The 14,755-nt window shown below is 53.2% G+C and overlaps 1 long non-coding RNA gene across 1 annotated transcript in view; it reads right to left on the bottom strand.

Moving 5' to 3' along the window:
* Window positions 1-1,966: 1,966 nt before the first annotated feature.
* LOC118708050 overlaps window positions 1,967-14,755 on the bottom strand; it is a 29,704-nt gene continuing 16,915 nt past the window's right edge. The window contains exon 3 of the long non-coding RNA XR_004984451.2: window positions 1,967-2,522. This is a non-coding gene — a long non-coding RNA (uncharacterized LOC118708050). The remainder of the gene's footprint in view (window positions 2,523-14,755) is intronic.

The raw sequence follows: 14,755 nt of genomic DNA, 5'->3' as shown, positions 1-14,755 counted from the left end.
TCTCTCGCTCTCTCCTCTCTCTCCTCTCTCTCCTCCCCTCCCCTCTCTCTCTCCTCTCTCTCTCTCCTCTCTCTCCTCTCCTCTCTCTCTCTCTCTCTCCCCTTTGGCTTTTTCTCTCTTCCTGGTTTCCTCTGAACAACTTTTTATTTGTTTTCTCTATCTCTGTGTCTCTCAATCTCTCTTTTTCACTGTGTCATCCCCTCTTCTAGTTTTCTGTTTCCTTGTCTGTTTCTATATTTCTTTTTTTTTTTTTGCCTCTCTCTCTCTCTCTCTCTCTCTCTCTCTCTCTCTCTCTCTCTCTCTCTCTCTCTCTCTCTCCCTCTCCCTCTCTCTGTTTTTCTCTCTTCTTCTCCCCCTCCTCCCCCCCGGGCCTGTCTCCCTCTGACCGCCCCGCCTCGCGGCCCTGTCTCCCTGCAGCCAGCCCTTGTCCTGACGCCAGCACATTATGTCCCTGGTCAGACCCTGACGTCAGGCAGGGCCTGGCAGGCGGCCACAGGCAGCTGTCGGGCAGGCGGAGGGAGGGCACGCCTTCCCGGTCCCCGTTGTGGTGGCCGCCTGCCCAGCCTCGCAGCTCACAGCTCAGGCTTCAGTCCCCAGGCCTGACCTCAGCCGGCTGGAGAGTGGTGGGCACTCGGGGGCGGCCTGCCCTGTGAGCCGGGGCTGCGGGTCACTCACCCCTCCCTCCCACCACCTGATCCCACAAGAGAGCTCGTGCTCGGTCCCAGAGGGGAGGCAGGACAGAGAGGGGGCGAGACCTGGAGCCACGTTCCGACTGTGTGACCGTGGGCCAGTCACCCAGCCCCTCTGAGCCTCATCTCTCCGTAAAAACGAGGCCAACAGCGCAGCTGGGACTCCAGCAGGGCGGCCAGCCCACGGGGAGCTCGGCGTCCTCGCCGGGCCCATGCGGCCGTCCTCACGGGGAAGGCTCAGAGAGGTGCGTGCATCTGGGTGGCACCTGACTGGGGGCCACACTGGTGTGGGGAGGGCAAGACTGTGCCATGGGGAGGGGGCAAGAACAATAAACGGGCGCCTCTCCCAAAATGCAAACAGTGTCTTTGCCAGGAAACCCTCCCCAAGCCCAGTTGGTCTCAGGCCCCATGAGGGCTTGAAGAAGTGGTTGCAAAAATGTAATATTTCTTGTTTGGTCTGTTTGCTTTTCTCCCCCCCCCCCTCCCGCCCCCCCCTCCCGCCCCCCTCCCCCCCCCCCCCCCCCCCCCCCCCCCGTCTCACCCCTCACCATTTTCAAAGCAATGCAATTTTCTTAAAAGCCATTTTGAAGGGCACCTGAGCCTCCGGGTTTACAGCCAGACTCTGGGGTTAGCGAAGCCTGGGTTAGCTGTGTGACCTCGGGCCTTGGCTTCCCTGCTGAGCCTCAGTGTCCTCCTCTGTCAAAAGGGGATAATAATCATATCTATCTAAGAGAATTAAGCAAAACAACGTCTGTAAAGCACAGTAGCCTTTTTCTTGTCTTTTTATTCTTCCTATCTATCTATCTATCTATCTATTTTTGTTGTTGTTAATCCTCACCCAAGGATATTTTTCCATTGATTTTTTAGAGAGAGAGAGGGAAAGACGGAGGAACACATCGATGTGAGAGAAGCACATCGATTGGTTGCCTCCTGCACCAGCCCTGACCAGGGCCCCAGGCCGGGGAGGAGCCTGCATCCAAGTTGCGTGCCCTTGACTGGAATCGAACCCGGGACCCTTTGGTTTGCAGGCCGACACTCTATCCACTGAGTCACACCAGGTAGGGCTATTCTTCTAACTTTAAATATAGGAGATACAGAAAAATACAAAGAAGAAAACAAGGTCACCCAGAGAGAAAGCATCCTAAGATTTTTGTGGAAATTCGGCTCAGTTCATGTTTTTATATTGCGATCCTACCGTTACCTGCTTTTTAATTTTTTTATAGAACTAAAGCCCAACTCGAAGTTTCATCTAAAAAATACCTTTGCATATTTTACCGTTATTGTTTTTTGAACGCACACACGTGGGACAGGTTCGAAGGGCGTCCGGTGAGAAGCGCAGCTCTTTCCCTCCACGGCCCCTGGCTCCCCTGCCCGGAAGCCAGCACAGGGAGCAGTTTCTTACGTGTCCTTCCTTTCTTTCCTGGCGTTAAGTCATCTTTGGACACATGATTTCCAACCCCTCTATTCACTGTGGGGTTGTTTGTGTTTTTAATTCTCTCAATTATAAAGCATGACATTCTAAAAAAAAAAAAAAAAAAAAAAATTAGAGCCGCCAGACAAGCAAAAGAAAAGGAAACGGGCAGAATCACCTGGAATGCTACTACCCCTTTAACATGCTGGAGTACATCCTCGCCGCCTTCTCCTGCCTCTCCGTGTAGGTGCACATTCTTCAGGCACTGCTATCTTCTCTTCTCAGGCTGATCCGAGTCTGTGATGATGTCTGTGCGGGGATCTCTGATCCGTATCTGCCTTCCCCGCTGTGCGGGAAGTTCCAGGAGGCGGGGGCCGTCCTGCCGGTGTCTCCGCTCCCAGCAGCGTCAGCACACAGTAGGCCTGTAAGGAACGAACGAGTGAATTTCCAAAAGGGATTGCACAATATATCACACTGTCCCGTGATCTATTTTTTTTTTTTTTCCTACTCAACATATCGGCAACATCTCTCTTGCTAGGCAGCAAATCCTCATTTTTCATGTTTGCACGGAGGCACCACAATAAACGTCTTTTTGATGCTGGCCAGAAGCTTCTGCCCCTCACTGGGAAATTCTTTTCCAAACCAGATCTGTTAACAAGTTCCACATGATGTGCCCGTCCCTGGGCCCTTCGGCCATTTACTGTCAGCCCCGACACTTCACTGGTTCCGAGGGCCCATTGTTTTCCGGGACAAGCCAAGATTTACGGCCTGTCCCTGACATCATGTTTTTCCAGAGAAGCTTGAGAGTGCAGAACCCATCCCACCCCCACGCCACCCCGTTTCCGCCTGCGAAGGGTTCTGTAGATTTGCTGAGGTTGGGAAACTTGGCGTAACCCTTACCTCCCTGGCTGCCTTGTCTCAAAGAGCGCACACCAAGCTCCTTCCTACCCCAGGGCCTTTGCACTGGCTGCCTCTTGAGCCTGGAATATACTTCTCTCAGACGTGCATCAGGCCTCCGCTCAAATGTCACCTTCTCGGAGAGGACTTGCTCAACCACTTTTCAGCATTAGCATCTCTAAGTCACTTACCCAGTTTTACTTTTCTTCGTAAGGCATTTAACAGCACCTGGTGTCCTATCATATTATGTTGTGGCACGTTGCTATTTTGGGGTTTTCGTATTTATCGACCATCCCCCCCACTATGAGGGCAGGTTTGTTTTCTCTCCGCAGTATCCTCGGCACCTAACACAGGGCCTGGGGTATCACAGATGCTCAGGAACTATGGGTTGAATCAATCAATGTTAGTCCCAGGGCTCTAAGGTTCCTTCCTTCATTTATTCCTTCAAGATTTACCGATTGGCCCGGCCAGCACGCTGAGCACCTACTGTGTGGCAGGCCCACCTGAAGGCTGTGGCCAGTGGTCCAGGAAACACATCTACATCAGATAACGGCATCCACTGGCTTGCTGGCGGCTGGCATGCCGGCGAGAACAGGGCTCAGGGCCTGAGGGACGTGGGTTCCCAGCTCTGACTCAGCATTTGCCTCGCCGGGTGAAGTGCATGGGAGACACAACGAGAGTGATATCCTTGTCATCTGTACTTCTCCCTGCTCTTCTTCCACCCCAAGTGGAGGAGAAATAAAAAAGCAAGGCCAGAAACCTGTTTGGACTTCTCCCCCAAGCCCAGCATCTTCACTTGGCTGCTAAGCTTTGCCCTTCTCTCTGGCTGCTCCAGACTTTGCATACCTCCTTCAGGGAAGTTCCTATGTTAGTAGCTACACCTTCCAAAGGAAGATGCCGGGAGACTCGCTTTCCCAGCCTCCCTCGCAGGCTGGTGCAGGCGTGGGACTTGGGCTTCATCGGGCGGACATGCCTGCCAGAGATGTGCCATTAGACAAGCAGCACAGGACAAGAGCTGGGAGGAGCGTGGGAGGGGCCCTCTGGGAAAGGGCAGCTCCTCCATAAATCCTGGGTCTCCTGCTAGAACCACCCCATAACCTTGGGAAGCAGCCAAGTGGTGGATTCTCCCGCTTGTGACTCAGACCCCCTGACTGACAGTAGATGATCCTAGGTTCTTCAGCTTCATGGCCAATTATTTCTTATCATTCTCTTTTATTCAAGAACTAGTAGAGAACGACTATCCATGATTCCACTTCGGTGACTGGAGGCAAAGGTTTTGGAAGTTGGAATTGTTGCCCTGGCTCCACAATGGAGCCCACTTCCCCTTCTTTGGGGAAGGGGTGCGTGCATGTCCCTTTGGAAAGCAGTTAGGTCACAAGCATTAACAGGTAGTAAGAATGCTTGTGTTCTTTGACCTCCAAATCCCTTTTCTGGAATTCCGTACCAAGGAAATAATCAGAAATAATGAAAATGCACAAAGATGTTCATCGCAGAATGATTTATAGTGAGGAGTCAGAAGCTACCTAAACGCCCAATGACCCAGGAATGGTTATGTTAGTCAAGTGATAATCCCTAAAGAATGTTGGTGACGATTCCCCTGGCAAAATATCAGTGCAATGCTCAGGATTCGGTTCATCTTGGCTTGATTGTGAAACCAAAATACTAGAAACAGGGGCTTAAATAAAATAGAGGTTTGTTTTTCTCTTATGTAAAAGAAATGTGGAGTGGGTGACTTCATACACTCATCAGGGATTCAGGCTCCTTTTCTCTTGTTGCTCCACCATAGCCCAAAAATAGCCACTTAAACTCTGGCCATTACATCTGCATGACAGCCAGCAAGGAGGATGGGAAGAAGAGCAGGTATCCTCTCCCTAAGGACACTACTTAGAAGTTACTTACATTCCATTGGCCAGAATTTAGTCACATGGCACACCTAACTGCAAGAGGGTGTGGGAAATGTAGTGCTTTTTTCTTTTTTCAGGGTGGATACAGGCTTAACCAAATGGGCATGAGATTCCTGTTACTAAAGAAGAGAGAAAGATGAGAGAATTGGGAAGAAGCAGGGGTCTCTACCACAATAGGCAACAAGGTTATCTAATAAAGAGGGAATATGCTAATAGACCATCACGCCTTCACAAGATGGTGGCACCCACAGTCAATAAACAGGGAATATGCTAATTGACTACTCACAAGATGGCGGTGCCAACAGCCACAAGATGACAGTACCCAGTCCCTTCAGCCCCACCTCATCCAGCCTCAGTCCCCCAGTCCCCTTAGCCCCACCTCATTTAGCCGGAGTTCCCCAAGCCCTTCAGGCCTACAGGGAAAGGCAGTTGGAAGCAATTGGGTTGGCAGGGGAGGGCAGTTGGTGATGTTCATACCAGCATGGGAGCAGTTAGGCATCAATCAGGCTAGCAGGGAAGCTATCAGGCTGGCAGGCAGAGTGGTTAGGAGCCAGCAGTCCCGGGTTGTGAGAGGGATGTCCTACTACCGATTTAGGCCTGATCTCTGGCAGTCGGACATCTCCCGAGGGGTCCCAGTTTGGAGAGGGTGCAGGTGGGCCAAGGAACACCCCCCCCCCATGCACTGGGCCTCTAGTTAAAAATAATATTGAAGCAGTTTTGTAATAAAATGAAAATATGATCTTGTATAGTTTGGGAAAAGCGAGATTTGAAATTGTACATGAAGTGTAATTGCAACTGTGTCACAAAATTTCAAAGCAGAGAAAGCTAATCAAAGGATAAAACTGCTAGCGAGTTGGCCTTAGTGGGCAGCCCAGTAACAAATTTCATTTTTTCCCCCTCTTTCTCCTATATTTTCCAAATTGTTGATAATTGAGCAAACTTAACTTCCCAAAAGAAAGCCTCTGTGCAGATTACAGAATCTGCTGGAGCTATAATTTGTGCCATGTAAGTTCTGTCCTCAGTTGTGCCAAGGCAGCCAGATGGTGAGACACAAAATGAAATTATCTCTAGTCTCAGACGTGATTGTGAATGAAGTCTAAGGAGCCCACAAAGAGACTAGACAAAGAGAGATCTGGGTTATTACAGGTTCGAGTCTTGGCTTTGCTGAAAGGCCGGCAATGTGACCTTGGTGAGACCACAAACGTCCCTGTTCCTGCATCTGCACAGGGGGAGGACCAACAGCATCTGTCTCCAGGTGTGAGGCGGGTGGGAGGAGGTGGCGAGGGTAAGGTGCATGCACAGATCAAGCACAAAACCGGAGGTCGTCAGCTGGGAGTGGTTTTGCCCCCCAGGGGGCAGTTGGCAATGTCTAGAGGCATTTTTGGTTGTCAGCTAAGGGCAGGGGAGGAGGGGTGGCAACTGGCATCTAGTGGATGAGGCCAGGGATGCTGCTAAACACTACAGTGCAGGCCAGGCACCCCCACCTCCCAAATACACACAAAGCAAAGAATTAGCTGGCCTCACATTTCAATGTGTCGAAGTTGAGAAAACCTGCTCTAAACACACATGAGTTGTTACCACGATCAGGCTTCCTTCTTGGCTTTTGCTCAGTAGCGGTCACCTGGCCACACGTCTGTGGACACATGCACTCATGCAAGATGTATTTCCAGAGTCACGTCAGCACCCCTATGCTGCCCTCAGATGCTGTGGCTCTTGAATGCCCTGAGAGGTCTTCTCCAGCTTGTCTCAGTTTTTTTCTTTCTTTCTTTCTTTCTTTCTTTCTTTCTTTCTTTCTTTCTTTCTTTCTTTTCTTTTTTTTTAAAAAAATATTTTATTATTGATTTTTTACAGAGAGGAAGAGAGAGGGATAGAGAGTTAGAAACATCGATGAGAGAGAACCATCAACCAGCCACCTCCTGCACACCCCCCACCAGGGATGTGCCCGCAACCAAGGCACATGCCCCTGACCGGAATCGAACCTGGGACCCTTCAGTCCACAGGCAGACGCTCTATCCACTGAGCCAAACCGGTTTCGAGGTTGTCTCAAGTTCTTAACGAGGAGGCTGAGACATGCCTGCACCCAGGGGAGCTGTGAGAAGGAGCAGGACGGCCATCGGCCCCCAGTCCAGTGGCAATGCTGCTGCTGACAGCACACTCGCAGGCTGTCCCCCATGCTCACTGCCCAGCAGGCCCTCTATTGAGACCATTTCATTCGCCGCAACCCCCCGAGGCAGGCGCTGCCGGCGCCCCCTGTCACAGGGGCAAACAGACTGCAAGGCAGTACGGGAGCCTGACCGCCCCGAACCAGATGTTCTCCCTTCACTGCTCTGGCCGAGGGTGCACGGCAGACTCTCAGGGGGAGCACTGACGAAGCCAGACTCCCAGTGCTCCCTGGCCCAGTCAGCCAGCCTTGGTTCTGGAGTCAAACAGATCTTGACTTGAATCTTGGCTCCTCCACCTCCTGGTTGTGTGACCTGGGGCCAGTGACCTTACTTCTCTGAGCCTCAGGCGTGTCCTCTGGAAAAAAGAGCAGCATTAGTTACTATCGCAGGCAGTGGGTGGCCAGGAGGGTTTACTGAATGCCCTGCACTGCAGGCTGAGCATGGGGCCTGGTGTACAGTACGCACTCGTCAAATATTGGCTTTATTTTTATTTTTGAAGCAGGGCCTACACACACACGTGTGTGTGTGTGTGTGTGTGTGTGTGTGTGTGTGTGTTTTTAAATTGATTCTGATGTGCCCAGCTAGTTATCCATCCATCCATCCATCCAATCATTCAACCATCCACATTCATCATCAGTCCCTCTACCCTTTCACCCATCCATCCATTTATTCGTCTAATAAACACCTGCCAAGTATTTCCTTTTTGGAAATGCTATGCTGGACTCAGAGGCACTTGAAACAAATAAGACGTGGTCCTTGACACCACAGAGCTCCCCGCACAGAGGGAGAGGCAAATAAGACGGAGGGCAAGGACTCATTCATTCCCTTCTCCCACACACACTCCCTGCTGCCACCAGCGTTTCCACCCTGCTAGGCCCAGGGGAGCAAAGATGAAGGTGACGAGGCCCCAGGCCCCCATTCTAATGAAGGACAGAAGTAAAGATGAACCAACGCAGGAAGTGTGTGCTCTGTCATCGTCTCCTTCGTTCAGCACATCCCCCGATGTCTCCCACAGCCTGGGCTCTGGGGACACCAAGACGTACAGGACTTGGCCTTGACCACCGGGAGCATCGTCTGGGGCGGGGTGGGGGTGTGGGGGGGCAAGTCCAGGGGGGCGTTTCAGCAGGATGGGACATGGGCTGCCCCGAGGAAGAGGGCAGGGCCCATAGGAGCAAAGAAGGTGGTCACGGGAGCTTTCTGGGGGAGATGGGGCCTGGTCCAGGCCTGGAGGTGGACCTCACAACCTGTTTGCATCCCTTCCCTTTCCCTCCAACATGAAGGTCAGACTCAGGGAACCCCACGACACCCTCACCCCCCAGCCAGCCCTTTTGAGGACAGAACTCAAACCCTGTCTCAGGGCAAGGCCCTGGGCAGCTGGCCGGTGAACCTTGGAGACGGTCCCACAGTGGCCAAGGTCCACGGGTGACATTGAGGCTGTTTGTACAAATGTGCCCCGCTGTTCCAGGCAGTCTTGTTCGCAGAAAACAACAACTCTGCTGGCACCCTTATGGGGGTGCAGAGGGGGCTCAGAGTGTCCGCCATGGCCAGGGCCCCGGGGAATGAGGACATTGGTACGAGTGGGAGGGGACAGAGATAAAGGCAGAGGCTGGCCTGGAGGTGGGGGCAGGGCCCCATCAGGCAGGGCCTCCTGGGCCTTGGGAAGGACTCCGGTTTGGTTCAAATGGGGAGCACTTGAGCCGGGTTCGAAGGGATTGAAACATAAGATTCCAAACCTCCAGAATGCTTCCTCATTCACTCAACCCATATCTGAGCACCTACTCTGTTCCAGGCACCATTCCAGGCGCCAGGGCAAACATGACAGACACAGACTCTGCCTTCCTGGGAGCAGAGGGGACACAGACCCTCAATCAGTGACTCCACATATAAGCAAGATCAGAGAGGGTTTCTTTAAGGTGTTATCTAAGCAGCTGGTTTCATACTTCATCCAGCCAATCTTTATTGAGCACCATGTCAGGTACTGTACTGGGTTCAGGGTCTAGCAATACAGACCCAACCCCTGCCCTCAAGGAGCTGGCATTCCAGTGCAGAAGACAAAACTATAAGTAATCAACAACCGGGGCTGTGGCAGCAGGGAAGGCTTCCCGGAGGAAGCGGGCGAGCAGGAGGTAGGTGGGAACTTGTGCAGGTGAGGACAGGGAGGGTGTCTCCGATACTCTGCTGGGCTGAGGAGGGAGTGGGGGGAGGAGGTGCTGCAGCCGGGAGAGAAGGCCAAGACCCGTTGGAAGGAGACCCAAGGATGTGGGCACTGCCCTGGAGGAGCCTCGGAGGGCAGAGGGCATCTGGAGGGCTCCGCGGCCTCTCCATCTGGGTCTGGCTGCCTCCCGCTGCCGTCTCTCTCTGCGTCTTTGTCAGAGTCTGAGTCTCAGACTCTCTCACTGTCTCTCCCAGCCTCCCAGTTCCTCTTCGACTCTCTCTCTCTCGGCTCCAGTCCTCTTCGCGAGATGTCAGTAAGAGACAAGGATACTCGGAAAAATCCCGGGCTGGGTGGGCAGGAAGCGAGGTCAGGGGCACAAGGACAGCTGAGCACAGGGACAGGCGGTGACTAAATGTTCTGTTTTGGAAAGACGGCTCTGGTCAGGGGCGAAGGTGGCTGACCATGAAACCCGATAACCTGGCCAAACTCTGCTCTCGCCAGCCCTCTCGCCAGCAGCCCCATGACCCGTGGATGCGGCACAGAACTTTCCCGCAGGGAGGGGGGACGGGGTGAAACGGCCCGGGGGCGGCTTCTCCTCCGGCCAGCGGGGCCCACAGGAAGGGACGGAAATAAGAGCAGTGAGCTCTCCAGCGAGCCCTCAGTGTGATTTAGAGTAGGAAAGCCCTGCTTATCTCGGCATGCTTTTCAGAGGTTTCACAGTTTATTAAGCACCGTCTGTGAGCCAGGCACGGTGCTGGTACTCATGGCTGAGTCTCTCACGTAGAGCATTGTGGTCTAAGATCATGGATGCTGGAGCCAGGCAGCCTGAGTCTGAATCCTGGTTTTGTAAATGACTAGCTCTGTGAGCCTGTATAACTCACTGAGCCTCTTCCTTCGTGCATAAAACGGGAAGAAAATTGCACCTGTCCCATACATCGGAGATCCAGATTAGTATCAGCAGGTACAGGTCTAATGCCAGGGCTGTCGCGTGGCACAGAACAAGTACTCAACAAAACTCATGTCAGCCTTGTGATTGGGGAACGAATGCTAAGGAGGCAGAGGAAGTGAGGAAATCCCTGCTTCGTGGCTTCCTAGCTCCGTGGCGTTGACTAAGTCTCACCATCTCTCTGAGCACCAACTTCTTACCATTCAGTGAAGACGGTGTTGGTACTCATCTCACCACGTGGCTGAGAGGTTCTGTGTACATGCCGGTGGACAGCATTGGCTTCACAGGTGAAGGAAATAAGTCTCAAAGATGTTCACTAAGTGGATTCCATGATGTCCAGCAGGCCCTGGGCTCCCAGAACACCTATGATGCGCTGGGTCCTGTGCTCTTCCTGTCCAGCTTCGGTTATTACAGGCATGATCAACCCATTTCACAGAGGTGGAAACTGAGGTCTGGGGCGGTGAAGAGGTTCCTGAGGTGAAAGGTTCGCGAGCACCTTATCCTCTGAGCTGCTCTTGATCTGAACTCTGATGACAGCGCCACCACTTCCTATGCTGTCAGAGGCGACGAGATAGAGCCTTCTTCCCTCTCACACACTCAGCAGCACGCTCCTGCCTCGGTGTCCCTGGCGCCGGCCCCAGAGCTGGCCTCAGGACTGGTGGCCCTGAACAGAATTCACAAGCCCTCAGAGCTGTGCTGGTCCTCAATGACCTCTCCCCAGGCTCCGCCTGGTTCCCTCTCCTCCGACAGCCCGTTGGAAAACTCATCTTGGCCATCAACCCCCTGAGCACTCCCCTCGCCACCAAGAAGCTGGGGACAAGCACAGGCAGCGCAGAGGAAGGGACAGAACGAGGTCTGGAGCCCCAGAGCCCCGGGGTCTCAGGCATGGCTCTGTGGCTCTGGGCGTGGGCACGTCTCTCTGAGCCTCAGTTTCCTCATGTGTAGAATGGGTGCAGTCATCACAATACCCACCCCTTCAGTTGATGAGCAGAATGGAAAGAGCCTGGTTCAGCCCTAGCCAGGGGGCAGGTGCTAAAAAAATGACAACTGCCCCTACTAGGCGAGCCCTCTCCCTCCACCCCAATCCCTGAAGCCCAGTTTGGCTCCTCATGGTCAATGGCGAGCTTCTCATGAGACAGTACAGCGGTTAAGAGCATGATGGAAGCCAAATCCTGTCTTTGCAGCTCAGGATCCCGGACAAGTGACCTAACCTCGCTGGGCCTTTGTTTTTCCATCTATGAAACAGATGTAATAACAGTTCCCATATTTCGAATTGTTGTGACGATCAAATGAGTTCACAAATGCAAAGGCTAGAATCTTCCAGGCACGTGGTGAGGGCTACAGAATGCCTGCTGCTTCTCAGGGATGGGGAGAGAGGCCCTGGCTTCTGTACAATCAGCGAGGGACTCAGGGCTGAGGATGAAAAGAGAGGGATTTCAGAAAGCCAGGCCTATCGTATTGGGGAAGGTCTTTGCCCAGGTCCCCCACGGGATCCGGCACCGTGTGTGGGCATCTCTGAGAGGTGGATGCTCAGCCTGAAAGCAGTCATCATGATTTTTATTTTCATCACATGTGGTCCAGCAGGGTGTCCTGTCAGCTCCGCCTTCAAAGCAAATCCAGAAGGTAGGATCATGGTCTTCTCCCCACCTTCCCCCTGGGCCCAGTCACCGTCATCCTTTGCCTGGGCCATTGCAGTCACCTCATCTCTGGCTGCCCCCGTCCCTCGGTGCCCCTGTGTTCTTTCCACACACAGCCAGGTGTTCTTCCAGAACTTAGCTACCCACGCTCTCCTCTGCTCAGGACCTTCCATGGCTCCCATCGACCCCGGAGAAAAGCCCAGGTCCCTCCGGTGATGCCAAGATGCTGCACCATCTGCCCCTTCTCTACCCTCACTTCCTCCCAGGTTGCCCTTGTTCATGCTGCCAGGCTGTGCTGGCCTCCTGTCATCACCACACATGCCAGGCAGGATCCAGCCTCGGGGCCTTTGCACTTGCTGTTTCTCTGCCAGGAACGCGCTTCCTCCAGTTACCCTCATTGCTCAATCCCTCATGTCTTTCAAGTCTGTCCTCAAATATTTGCTCGACCAGGTCTCCCCCGGCTCCCGCATTGAGATCTGTGCCTCGCCAAGGCTCTCTCCATCTCCCTCCTGGCTAATTTTTTTTATTTCTTAAAAATATGTTTTTTATTGATTTCTAGAGCGAGAGGAAGGGAGAGGGACAGAGAGAAACATCAACAGAGAAACATCATCGATTAGCTGCCTCTTGCATTGCCCCGATCGAGCCCATCACCTGAGCGTGTGCCCTGGCCAGGAACTGAACCAGTGACCTCTGGGTCAACATGTTCCCTGACTGGGAATCGAACCAGTGACCCCTGGGTCAACATGTGCCCTGGCCGGGAATCGAACCTGGGTCGATGCTCAGCCACTGAGTCACAGCGGCTGGGCCCGGTTTGTTTTTCTCCTTAGTACTTACTGCCGCCTGAAACACACTATATTTAATTTACCTGCTAATGTTTACCTACCCCTCTGCCCCAACGCCAACGTGTCAGCCTCGTGAGGACTTCCGTTGGGAAGCCAGAGAGAGGGGCCGGTTTGGGATGCGGTCAGCGGGAGCTGCCTCTGAGAGCCCCACACAATTCCCGGGACCTGGGGCCCAGCAGTGAAACACTGAGCTCCGGCTTCCTAACCTTCTTCGTTCAAATGCCGGTGCAGCCACGGCCTCACCAGCAAACGTTATACTAGTGAGTGGCATCCCTCCCCAGCCTCAGTTTCCCCCCAGGTAAACGGGACGGCGATCCCTCCCTCCCGAGCGCCTGGCACCCAGTAGGCACTCAATCAGAGCTTGTTCCTCCCGCGGCCAGGCCCCCACCCCCTCCGTGCTGGCTGTCCCCCAGGGGGCTGTTCTGAGAGCCTTATTTTTAACCTTGGCTCCTGCGGGCCGGACAGCAGACCACCAGGTGAGCAGCATCCCCAATCACAACCCCAGCCGACCGCGACAGCGGCGTGGAAGCGCCGGGGGAGGCCGCCCTGCGGTCATGCTCTGCCCGGTAACCCTTTATGCAAAATTGTGCCATGTCACCCGATGCTGTTTATAAACTTAGTGCTGACCTTTCCCAAGCAGGCCAGCGGGGGTGGGGCGCAGCCCAGGCTCCTCACCCCCCCAGGAACGGTTGGTGGCCCACATTCACACAAAGCAGGGGTCTGGCTTCCAGCCAGACGTTGCCCACTCATTTCAACACCTCTGAGTGCTCGCAGCTGACCAGCCCCGCGGTATTTTTAAACCCTGGCCTTGGCCAACCTCTTTGTTACATTCCGGTCAGTCAGGGCTTGGATTGAGTGCACGCGGCAGTTAGGGGAGCTGGGCAGTGCAACAACAACCATGTAAGCCGATTCCAGAGCCTGTGGGCCTACTGTGTGCCGGACCCTATAGAAGGCATGGAGCCCCAGGGGCGGGAAAGCTTAATTCACAGAGCCTGTCCTCAATCTGGTGGGGACACCACAGCAAGGGTTAGAATGGAGGCTAATTTGGCAATGACAACTCAAATCTCTGCAGGGCCCGGCGGTAAATGCACGAAGACAGTCCGGCGTGAGGCAGCAGGGAGGGGTGGGGACCGTGGTGAACTGGGCAAGCTCCTGCCCTGCCTGAGGGGGTGGCTGCCCCTCAGCCTGACCTCTGTCATTGTGAGAGAATCAGGCCCAGGGTGCCCAGAGCCTCTGACTTTTCAAGAGAGGCTGCAAATCTAGGTTTATGTGGAATTCCATGCAAAAATCTCTTGACTTTTAAATTTTGGCAACACATTTTTTTTTTTTTAAATGTTAAAAACATTCTGAGAGCCAAACGAAACCCATTTGTGGGCTGGCCTCAGCCCACAGAACCAAGGTGATGGAGGCGAACAGTTTGTGCTTTCTGAGGCAAACAGATGCATCACAACATGTTCAACAAATAGCGGCGGAGCACCTACTGTGGCTCCTCCTCCTCATGGAGGGAAACAGCAGGGGACGGGATGGACAATACTCCTGTCTCCGTGCTGCCGCCATCCAGGCTGTGCTGGAGCTGGCTCGAGCTGGCTCACACTGGCTCGCGGATTCTGCAAACTGGCTGTTCTACACGGCCATCATTTAGAAACTAAATTATATGAACTTACAAGGTAATAATTAGAATAAAATTTAAGGTAACAACTACTCAAAACTCATCACTTCCTATTTTACTATTGTCTATGTTCTGAGGTTATTGACATCTATTATATCATATTGTATCCCAGACCACATGACAATGTGAAAACAGGACAGGACTCTGTGCTGCCGCCCATCTCTTCCCAATTTCACCTTCAGTGAGTCACGTTGGTGGCTTGAAATCGGCCTTGGTGGGAGTCTTTACACCACGGAAATTGGCAAAGGTAAACATCAGAACGCCCCCTGTGCCGAGAGCCAGTGGTTAAACATTTAGCGGCAAACTTTAGGATAAAACAAATGTACTGCGAAGATGTAATGGATAGCCATGACTGCAATGAAAGAAAATAAGTAAGTCACGGGATAGGTGGTGATGGAAGGGAGAATTTTAGACAGGCAGGTCATGGACGTCTTCCCTGGGTG

The sequence above is a fragment of the Pipistrellus kuhlii genome, unplaced genomic scaffold (assembly GCF_014108245.1).
Source record: "Pipistrellus kuhlii isolate mPipKuh1 unplaced genomic scaffold, mPipKuh1.p scaffold_m20_p_6, whole genome shotgun sequence".
Classification (NCBI taxonomy): Eukaryota; Metazoa; Chordata; class Mammalia; order Chiroptera; family Vespertilionidae; genus Pipistrellus; species Pipistrellus kuhlii.
This window is presented reverse-complemented; position numbering and strand designations above follow the sequence as displayed.